General features: G+C 34.7%; 1 protein-coding gene across 3 annotated transcripts in view; it reads right to left on the bottom strand.

Annotated features, from left to right (window-relative positions):
- LRRIQ3 (leucine rich repeats and IQ motif containing 3) overlaps positions 1-12,020 on the bottom strand; it is a 169,864-nt gene that overhangs the window by 126,484 nt on the left and 31,360 nt on the right. The gene's annotated exons all lie outside the window — the stretch shown is intronic.

Below are 12,020 nucleotides of genomic sequence, written 5' to 3'. Positions count from 1 at the left end.
TGCTTACAAGTATCTTGTAGGTATAATAGTTAAATAATAAATACATTCTCATTGATTTCATTAGATCATAGTGTCAAGAATTAGTAGCAAAGAATAATTTCAATTTTCGACACAAAATTCAAGACCAATGATGATAAATTTCTTCCTCTTACCTTCTTTTCCCAGTCTAGTATCATAAATATAAAATTTTGAACATAATCATGTTGATCTTTAAAAAGTGTGGAAGGAATAGGTATCCAACAAAACTCTAAAAGTATCCTGTGGGTTACCATAGGAAACTGACATATGTTGGGTCACAGAATAACTTATAGTAGTCCAAAATTTTGTTGTAGCTTAACTAGAAATGTTGGACACTTTTATAGGATACAGCTCATTCCTCTGGAATAAAATATTCTATAGTGCCTTTAAAGAAATTATCTCCAAGATCTCTGTTCCTGCAAAATTTTATTTTTATTTTTTTTTATTTTTTTTAAAGATTTATTTATTTATGATAGACATAGAGGGAGAGAGAGAGAGAGGCAGAGACACAGGAGGAGGGAGAAGCAGGCTCCATGCCGGGAGCCTGACGTGGGACTCGATCCCGGGACTGCAGGATCGCACCCTGGGCCAAAGGCAGGTGCTAAACCACTGAGCCATCCAGGGATCCTGTGTTCCTGCAAAATTTTAGATTTGGGATCATAGATTCTCTCTAGTCCACTGGTCATCTGACTGGTTAGAAATAAAGCTACCCTACTTATGTTTTGAAAGTAAGGATGATACATTAAGAACTTAAAATTTATATTGTTTGTGACGCATCTACCTGAAAATTACCAACTCCATCATATCATGTCCCCTTTTCTGCCTGTACACTCAATCAGCTAAGTAATGCCAGGAAACAAAAATCACAAAGTCTTGCAAATTAGTGCTACTTCAGATTTATATTTACAAACATTCATTGCTAATTAGCAAATGCTTTACTTGGCCCTGGCTTGCTTCCATTTCCAACAGGAGCTATTGCAAACATTCAGTTCAGTACTGTTCTCAACACTCTTTAAGCCTTTTCCCCAGAACTCCCTAAACATCTTTTCATGGAGGAAACAGGGCCATCAAGTAGGAACTCCATCAACTAACTCTCTTCCATTCCCTAAATTTAACTATACTCCCATTTAACTATATTCCTCTCTATTCTAAGTAGAAATGCCTTCTAGGAACGTCTGGGGGGCTCAGCAGTTAAGCATCTGCCTCCTGCCTCATATCATGGGTGTGATCCTAGAGTCCCGGGATAGAGTCCGGCATCGGGCACCCTGCATGGAGCCTACTTCTCCCTCTGCCTATCTCTCTCTCTCTCTCTTTCTCTCTCTGTCTCATAATAAATAAATAAAATCTTAAAAAAAAAAAGGAAATGCCTTCTATTCTATCTTAAAAACAAGAAGTATTTCCCTTCCTGTCCAAGAGAGGCACTCCATTGCTATTAAGTCCCACTTCACTCTGTTTCACTATTACTTATCTTCTACTGTCACTATTCCTCTACCCATTAATACACCCATATAAACAATCATATCTAACCCAACCCTCTAACCTTTCTATTTAACTTTTATTAAGAACCCAAATTCCTGAGACAGAATTTCATATCTGTCCCTACCTTCTCCTTTCCTTTATCTCAATCCACTGGATTTTACACCTACCAACATATCAGATACTTCTACATTGGATATTCCTCCTTCAAATACCTCCCTTGGGTTCTGTAAACCACTCCTTGTAGTTTTCCTATAACTCTTGTTTACTTCTGGACTTCTTAAAGTCCTATCCATACCCTGCCTAGTGCCACATGGAAAGGATTTTTCTCTATTTGTCACTTCTTGATTTGAATATGCTCTCCAGATTATTGTATCTAATTCATAGCTTCAGTACTTACCTATGTGCTGATGACTCTCAGATTTCTAGCTTTCAGCCTGAACTCACTATTGAACTAAAGAACAATGTGCTCACACTGATATTCAGTTAAATTCAACTTTCCCAAACAAGAATCTTCTATCTTAAACTGCTTTCTCATATGCTGTAAGTAAATGATACTAGTGCCCATAATTACCTGACTCAGAAATCCTAAGCTCTCTTTTTTCTTATGCTTCTTTATACCCAAATGTTGCTAGATCCTGGATATTCAACATCCCAATATCTGACTTCTCCCTTTTCTTCTAATCTCTGCCATTGCTTTACTGCATGTCTTTAACACTTCCTTAATTTGCTAAAAATGGTCCCGATAACTGAAATCATCCCCACTCCCCGACTCCCTTCGAAGCATAATGTGCACTATTGCTAGAGTGAACTTCCCAATATGCAAATCTGATCACATGGCATACACCTGCTTATTATATTTCACAGGCACGTCACTGAAAGATCAAATACACATTTTTTGACTTGGCACACAAAATTCTTGATCTAGTCACTTTTTACCTCCATCTCATCTCCCTTCACCCTACATAAGATACCTTCCACAATGGCAATATCCAACCACTTATAACCCTGAAAATTATCTGATAATCAAACCTCAATTCTTTCCACAGATTCCACTCCAGTTTCTTGACTGCCTTTCTCAATTACTTATCTCACTACTTAGTCTTTTGGAGATTCAATTCTTTCCTCCAAGAAGCCTTTCCGGACATTGTTCTGAGTTCAATATTCCTCTACAATATTATCCTGCGCAGCATTCATTTGTCATACTTGACAATCTTGAGTTTTACCTGAACCCTGTGGTCCTAGAAAACAGGAAAGGTAAGAAATCTCCTCACCCCTTCGTTTCAGAAAATGGTATCATCCAAAGAAGCACCCTCTGCTATATTACTTAGATAATACCTATGGACGCCCCTCTAGTTCACCTGACAAGGCCCAGACACAGACCCTCTAAATTCCCACTTGCCCTTTTAACGATTAAACTCCTTTGTCCCACTGATCGATCAGAACAAAATGCTTGTTAACCAAACTTTGGTTAAGATCCTCTCCTTCCCCTAGGCCCCTGAACTTTGGCCCAACATCAGCCTGAGCCACCTTATAACCTTCCCTTAACAGCACTTTCCGAGATAAGCAACTCCCAGAATAAAACGTTCTCTGATCTATGATCAAGTCATGCCACTCCCCTTCATCCTGCTTCCCCACACCAGTTCTTTCCAGTCTTATTTACTCCTCCCAATAAGAGAAAAAAACCTTTGTAGACTGATCTTAAAGATGTTTGAAGATGACTGATCAGTTAGAGCATTCCCCCTATTTCAATAGCCCCTTTCCCTCCATTTTAATAATCCTTTTGAAAAAAATCTCTCCTGTTTTCATTTGTCTTTTATTTGACAAGTTTCTGCTATGACACAATTATTGGTCTATCTTTCCCACTTGTAACATAAACTCACTAATCTTTTTTTTTTTTTAATCCTATATCTCTAGGACTAAATAGACAACTCCCTGTAACTGGTATTCAACTTTTAGTTGACTATTATATCACTAAGTAATAGTAACTTATACATTTCATAATAGTAACTTATACATTTCATATTTGGTTTCCAAGCTTGATTTGGCACCGTCAACCTATTTTTGTAATTCAACTCTTCCTTGGGGGCATTAAGATCATATTCTTAATTTTTCTACCTTTTAAATTTTTATTTCTCGATCTGCTTTACTGGTTCTTTTTCTTCTTCAAACTACATAAATAAACGGCAAAATTTAGGCTTTATTTTTCATCTTTCTGCTCAAATGATCACCTTCTTAGCTACATCTTACTATCTCACATATGCTGCTTATTCACATAGCTGTATCTCCTATTAGGAATTACCTCTTAAATTACAATCTACAAAATAAAATTCCAATTCTCTTTCTCTACCTACAGGTCAAAAACTGAAATAATTGGGGCATCTGGGTGGTGTAGTTGGTTAATCATCCAACTGGTTAACTAAAACGAACTTGGTTTCAGTTCAGGTTGTGAGATTGAGCACTGCAGTCTGGCTCCATACTCATTGCAGACTCTGTTTAAGGCTCTCACTCCCTCTACCCCTCCCCTCCATGCTCTCTCTAAAATAAGTAAATAAATCTTATCTTAAAAGGTGTGGGGGTGGAATGCCTGGGTGGTTCAGTTGGTTGAGCCTCTGACTTTTGGTTCAGGGCAGGTCTTTATCTCAGGGCTGAATTCCAGCCCTGCACTGGGCTCCACACTCAATGTGAAGTCTGCTTGATATTCCTTCACTCCCTCTTTGGTTGCCCCTCCCCATGCTCATGCTCTCTCTCAAAATAAATAAATAAAATATTTAAAAAATAAAACTGAATTATCTCCCCCATTTGAAAACATCTGCAACCCATACCTCATACTGCATTACATACACAGTCATTAACACTATTCTTCACCTTGTCATCTAAGTAATAAACCCACATTCCTTCTCCCCCTTCCCTTTACCATCCAATAAATTCAGATTTCCATCAAATACATAACTCTTCAATCTGTTCCCTATAATCTATATGCCCTACCAGTTTACAAATCAGTTGTTATAAACCAGAGCCCACCCATCATGATTTCTTTAAATTTCCCTTCACTCCAAAATTACAGAATATATGATAATTTTTCTAGTATGAAAATTGGATCATGGTAAATTGTTAAATATTTCCCCAAGATCTTGCAAGATAAAGCCCTATCTCCCTAGTATCACATATAATACCCTTTGCCATAATAATCCTATTTTTGTCTCCAGCATCATTTGACATGCCCAACCATGTCTTCTAAACTGTAACACTAAATTACTTGTTGCCAGTTGATTGCGCCAAGCTCTAGCATTACCTCTGTGCCTTTGCAAATGTTCTTCACTCTGCCTCACATACTATACACTCGCCAACATCTCACCTTGCCTAATGATTTATATTTAAAAATCTCATCTGAAATGTACTTTGCTTTTTTCCTTCTTCCATGACCAGAGACTTGAACTTTAAAGATGTTTAAGGAAAATATATTCAGTTCTTTCACAGATTTTGCTCTATACTAAGATCCATAACATTGGAAAAAATATACTTCTTTATTGTTTCTCCTGACTTTGCTTTCTCTATTAAAAAAATTCCTATTCATGTGTGGTAGATATCCTGGAACTCACTTCCATGTTTTATATGTTTTTCTTCATCATTTTCATGTATATTCTCAATTTGTTAAAGCCATTCTGTCAAAGGCCAGCTTTCTCATTTGAGTTTTCTATTACCTTTTCAACTACTCTGGCTAAGCTATGTGGCTGACACTAAGCTCCTTTCTGAAGTTCCTGACTGTCCTATCACAGAGAAGTCCTGTCTCATACTAGTTTGCTATTCATTGTAATCCTGCCTATACTGTACACATTAAAAAGAAAATCACAGACCCAAGATGGAGTTGCTTCTGCTAGGCCAAGTCACCAAACTGGGACTTACTTAATACCTAACCTATAGTTCCAACCTCCCCCAGAAATGCAGATTAACCAGTCAGGAATTACTAATCAGAACCAATAAGGTAATCTGTCACATGAGACCTCTTCATACTCCAGAGGAAGATGAGGTAAATCTACTTAGTAAGACCCCTTGCCTGCCCTTCTACCTATGGAAAGGTGAACTGGCCTGGAACAATTCTTTCTTTCTTTTTGCTAAGAACTTCTTTGCTCCACCCTATTTCCTATAAAAACCTTCCATTTTGTATAACTCCTCCTTGGAGCTCCTGTCTATTTGTTAAATGGGATGCTGACTGATTGAAGAATAATGTAAAGTCAATTATATTCTCAAATATACTCAGTTGAATTTTGTTTTTTAACAAGCCTTTCCACGGAACTTATTCTGTGACTTTTAACAATGGACTCTATCTGCCACTGTTCAACTATTACTCTTGACAAATAAAAGGATTTGCAGAATCTCCTCTAGTTCCTACTATTTTCTTATACATATCAGGAATAATGGCATTAAGTCAGGTAGAGCTAGTTTCTGCCTTTGCCTCAGTCCCATCTTCACTGTGCCTGAAAAACAATCTTCACTATGATTAAAAGCACTTTTATGAAATAATCTTTTATTTAAATGTTATCCTTTATTGGTTTCTGGAAAAGATGTGATTTCCTCTAATTTTTATGTTTCTTTGTTCATTGCATTTGGGCTCATGGTGTGTGTGTGTGTTCAAGGTAGTAAAATATGCCACCAAAATATCACTGTAAAAGTTCAAGATGTGCCTCCCCAAAATGTGCCCCTGTGGTATATGGATTATTCTGAGCAGTAGGTACTTAAACATAGCAGAGTCAGGGAGAGGCTTATGCCAAACATCCTTTATCTACCTAAAGACAGATCCTTCAAAAGGCATTAAGTTCCCATAAATCCATTCCCCAGGTGTTTCAACATCAGAGGAGATAGCTTTTATCACTAAAGAGGTTAGAAGAAGAGTAGGAGTGGGTACCACATCCAGAAGATCTTTGTCACAAATTCCCATATTCTTCTAAGGACCCATTTATCTTCCCTAAAACGCATTTCCTTTCTCATTAGAAGTCTACATTCTCCCTCTACTTTCCCTATTAAAGCTAGTTAAGCATGTATCCTAAGATATCTCAGGGAGTTCCTCATTTTCCCCCTGGCTACCTCTCATGTATAAATGAGAGATATACTTTTTAGTCTACTTCTGTTTGTCTATTGTTAATTTGCATTTTATTACAAAGGTCTCAGCCAAGAATTCGAGACAGTAGAGGGAAAATAATTTTTCCTCCCCTATGTAAGTAGCTCAGGACCACAGTAGATTGAGTGCATAGATAAGAAGTGAGGGGAGAATACAATAGGGAATTTAGATGACTGGGCTTAAAGGTGGTCCTGGTCAGATGCTACAGTAGTCACCAGCAGAGAACATCAAGCTCATACTTAAGTTTACAGCATAGAGTCCCATTTTGTACCAAAGCATGAAGAATTTCTTCTCCTTAAAGACAGAAACAATAATCATCAGCTGTGGGCAGGGTTAGTGTCCTTGCCAGAGAACAAGCAATCTCTAGACAATAAGCTTTCTGATGTCCTGAAACAGTTACCTTGGAAAATGCCAATAAAGATATCTCTGCAAACTTGTACAAATGCCATAAACCATTTGGTATCTGAGGACAGACGGACATATCCTATTTGTGAGGGAAAGTAATGCATTTCCTGGTTTAAATCCCAGTTCTAGCACTTACTAGCTCTGTAACCCAGGGTAAGTAACCTATCTGTCCCCTGCTTATCATCTATAAAATAGAGATAACAATGGTACTCTCATTGAGTTGTGAAGGAATATTTGTAAAGCACTTAGAACAGAGGCTCAAACATTTCAAGCATCCAAACAATGTTATTTGCCAACAGTTTTATAGTCATACTTAACACTGATACAGTTTTAGAGTTTACAAAGCATTTTTATACACCTTATTTGATATGCAAAAAAATAGTCTAAAGGAATTTACTAATTCATTCACCAACACAAATCAAAATTATGAAATCAATAAATTAACTCTGAAAGATAATTAGTACTAATATTTTCAGTCCAAAAGGGAATTAAAGTATTACAGTAAACGTTTGGCAATGAACAACATATGCTTAAGCAAAAAATTACAAAAATCAAGAAAACAGATGGTACAATACTGTAATATCTGTACTGTATAGCTTGCTATTGTAATCCCGGGATGAAAATGTGGCTGTTGCTAACCCTGGTATAAAACATAATGAATTATTTCAAAAGAATAGCAAGGACTTTTATAACTAACATGGAAAGGGGTACTTTGTGTTCTATCAGTAAGAGTAGTTTGAAATACAAATTCCAAAATTATATTCTATTCAAAGTGTATATAATTATGTAAAAAAGATTCTCAATTATTTTAATATTCTTAATATAGTCATACTTATGACTTTAGTCATACTAAATTTGTTTTTTTTACACTAGTCTCATGTTTATATTTCTTCTACATGTATCTGGTCCATAATGTCTATCTTTTTCTATTCCATTTGTGACTTTTCCCATCAGAATTTCCTAATTTGGCATATACTTTCCCAACATATTTTAAAAATGTAAATCGTGCTAGCCCCATAAGTATCTATTTCAAATAAAGCAAACCCACAGTTTTTATCTTTTTATTCCATCAGAAAGCACATTAATGAATGACCTACTCACTTAATAATCACATGAAACCGTAGAAATCTATGTGAAATTCCCCACATTAAGATTTTGTATTATTTTAAATCAGTATTTCTTAAGATTACTTGGTAAACATTTTGGGAACACTACAGTCTATTTTCAAGTTTAAAAAATTCACCTAAGAACCACTGAATAGCTTAAAATAAGGCACACACTTAACTGGATTGAGCCACCCAGGCGCCCCCTCACCACATTTTTTAAAAAATATTTAATTTATTTATTTATGAGAGAGAGAAAGAAAGATGCAGAGACACAAACAGAGGGAGAAGCAGGCTCCATGCTGGGAGCCTGATGTGGGACTCGATCCCAGGTCTCCAGGATCACACCCTGGGCTGAAGGCAGTGTTAAACCACTGAGCCACCCGGGCTGCCCTTTCTGATAATTTTTTTTTGATGCAGCTATCATTAAAATGCTTCAATGATTAATTATAAACATACTTGAAACATGTACAAATAGAAAGCTTCAACTATGTAATAGAGAAAAAGAAACATGGTCATTTGAGAAAGATAAAATAACCAAAATAAGAAGCTCTGTAGATGAACTTAACAGCAGAATGGTGGATGAAGATTAAAGAATGAGGGAAAAGAGAAGATAGAATAATATAAATTAATTGATGTGAACAACAGAAAATATACTGAAAAATGAAAAGAATAGATATTCCAGGCAAATGGAAACAGGTATTTCATCCAAATAGAGACCAAAAGAAAAATGGGGTAGGTATATATATACAAAAATAGACTTTAAGTCAAAAGTCATTATAATGATAAAAGGGTCAATCCAGCAAGAGTATGTAGCATTTGTAAATATTTATACATTTGACATAGAAGCCCTTAAGTATGTAAAGCAAATATTAATTAAACTAAATAGCTTCTGTGCAGCAAAGGAAACTATCAACAAAATGAAAGGCAGCTAACAAAATTACAGAAGATATTGGTGAATAATATATCTGATAAATCATAACACTGATCTAAATATATGTATAAAATACTTAAAATTATTAAAAAGGCAGAGCTATAAAGAAAGGTAAGTCTTTTACACTTCATTTTATTTTTTTATTTTTTATTTATTTATTTTTTATACTTCATTTTAATGAGTAAATTGGTGACATCATTTGACTATGTGTGTGTAAGAAAGTTCTAAAAGATAGAATGCACAAAAAACACTATAGAATATAAATGGAGTTCTCAAATTCTTTAAGTAGTAGGAAAGTAAGAATATGAAAACAAAAAGCAGAGAAAACAAATAGAAAACATAATATAAAATGGCAGTTGTCCTTTTCTATCAGTAATTACATTAAAATTTATATTAAACTTAGATGGTTTAAATATACCAATTGAAAGATAGATATGGCAAAGAGGATTTAAAAATATAGCCCAAGTATATGTTGTCTACCTGAAACTTCAAACACAATGATATAGGCACGTTGAAAATAAAAGGATGGGCAAAGAATTATCATATCAAAAGTAATCAAAGGAAAACTCTACAACCCTATCAACCAACAGAACCTAACTCCACCAGCAACATCAGAATAGACATTCAAATGTCCAATCATATGTACGTCATTTCCTGTTTCATAGAACAAATTTCAACAAATTTAAAACAATTTGAATCATACAGGGTATATTCTTTGACTACAGAAAAATAAGACTACAATCCCCAAAACTTGAAAACTAAGCAACAAGCTTCTAGGAAATCTACAAAGATATATAGTATCAAGGGGGAAAAAAGTGAATTAAAATAAAAGTAGAACCTACCAAAATTTTGTGGGACACAGCTAAAGCAATGCTGAGAGCGAAATTTTTAGTACTAAATGCTTATATAGGAAAAAAGGAAAATCCTCAAATCGACAGTCTGAGATTCCCCCTCTCAAGATCCAAGAAAAACAAGAGCAAAATAAACCTAAAGTAAGCAGAAAGAAGGAAACATTCCTTCTCCCAAACATTTACAATTTTATTGTTTCTTCTAGAAAATAAAAGGAACACCTCCCCATTTATTTCATAAAGTTAAAGTACCTTGATACCAAAAGCAAAGACAGTACCAAAAAAGAAAACTGACCACCAGTATCCCTCATGAATATACGCATAATAATCCTTAACAGAATGTTAGTAGATAGAATTCAGTATGTGAAAATAACTATATACCATGAGCAAATGGTGCTTATTCCAGGGATACAAGGCTTGCTCAATATTTGAAAATCATTTAATGTAGTTTACCATATCAAAAGACAAAAGAAAAATATATCAACTATTATATATCAGTTAATGGGGAAAAAATATTAGGCCAAGTTTGGCCAAGTTCAACATCCATTCATGATCAAAACAAAACAAAACAAACCACCTCAGCAAAATAGGCATAGAGAACTTCCATTATTTATAAAGAAAATCAAATAAAAACTAACAGCTATCTTTATGCTTAATGGTGAAAAACTGAATAATTTCTCCCCAAGAGAGGGAATGACACAAGGATGCCCACCATCTCTTTTCATGCCAACGTAGTGCTGGGCAGTGTAGCTAGTGCAATAAGGTGAAAAAAGGAAACAAAAGACATATAGATGAAAAAATAAGAAATAAAACTCTGTATTTTACCTCTGTAGGCAATCCCAAAGAATCCACAAAAAAATCTCTTAGAAGTAAAAAGTGAGGTTAGTAAGGCCATAGTATGTTAGATAAACATGCAAAAATCAATCAAATTTCTATATACCACAGTGAACCCATGGACACCAAAATTTAAAAATATACTATTTTTAATCACTTAAAAAGATGAAATAATTAGGTATGTCTAACAATACTTGCACAGAGCTTGTATGCTGAATACTGTAAAACACTGATGAAAAAAATCAAAGATCGAAATAAATGGAAAGACATAGCACATTCATGAATTAGGATATTCAGCATAATAACATTTCAGTTCTCTCCAAATTAATATAGAGGGCTAATGCAATTCCTATCAGAATCTTGCAGAATTTTCTGTAGGTATAAGCAGAAAAAGCATTCTAAACTTTTTATGGAAAGGTAAAGGAATTAGAATGACTAAAACAACTTTGAAAAACAAGTGATAGGAATCAGTTTACCTGATTTTGATACTTACATAGCTATAGTAATTTCGACTATGTGATATTGGTGAGCATAGATCAATGAAACAGACCAGAAAACCTAAAAATGGGTTCCTACAATATGTTCAACTGAATTTTGATAAAGATGTAAGTAATTTGATGGAGAAAATATAGCCTTTTCTATAAATGTTACTGGAGTAATTGGGTATACACAGACACAGACATACACATACACACACAAATGAGCCTGAACCTGTTTCACACCTCATACAAAAATTAACTCAAAATGGATCAGGAAGTTAAATGTACAACTTAAAAGTATAAAACTTTTAGAAAGAAAAAAATTGAAGGAAATTTTCGGGATGTAGGAGTAGGAAAAAACATTCTTAGACCTGACACCAAAAGCATAACCTTTAAAAGAAAAAAAATGATAAGTTGAACTTCATCAAAATTAAAAATTTTATCTCTCTGGAAAAGACCGTGTTCAGTGAATGAAAAGATAAGTTACAGAGTTGGGAAAGTATTTGGAAATGAATATTTTAAAAATGGTAATAATTATGAGTGGTAGAAATTTCAGTACAGTTTTTTTTCTAGTATGTGCTTTTCTTCTTTTCTGAAACTTCTATACTCTTATATTATTATCATTATAAATTTTTAATAGCATCAGGTCTCTTTTAACAAGCAGAACAGAGCATATATAGTTAAAATTCACCGTATTCTCTGGTCAAGGTTTAAATACTCCCCACTTCAGGCAAGAGGAAACTGCAGAGGGATGACCTGAGGGAAATAGCAGCCACAACACAGCAATAAAGTGCACACAACATA

This window comes from Canis lupus, chromosome 6, assembly GCF_011100685.1.
Source record: "Canis lupus familiaris isolate Mischka breed German Shepherd chromosome 6, alternate assembly UU_Cfam_GSD_1.0, whole genome shotgun sequence".
NCBI classification, from domain to species: domain Eukaryota; kingdom Metazoa; phylum Chordata; class Mammalia; order Carnivora; family Canidae; genus Canis; species Canis lupus.
Note: the sequence above shows the minus strand (reverse complement) of the source record. Positions and strands in the feature narration are given on the sequence as shown.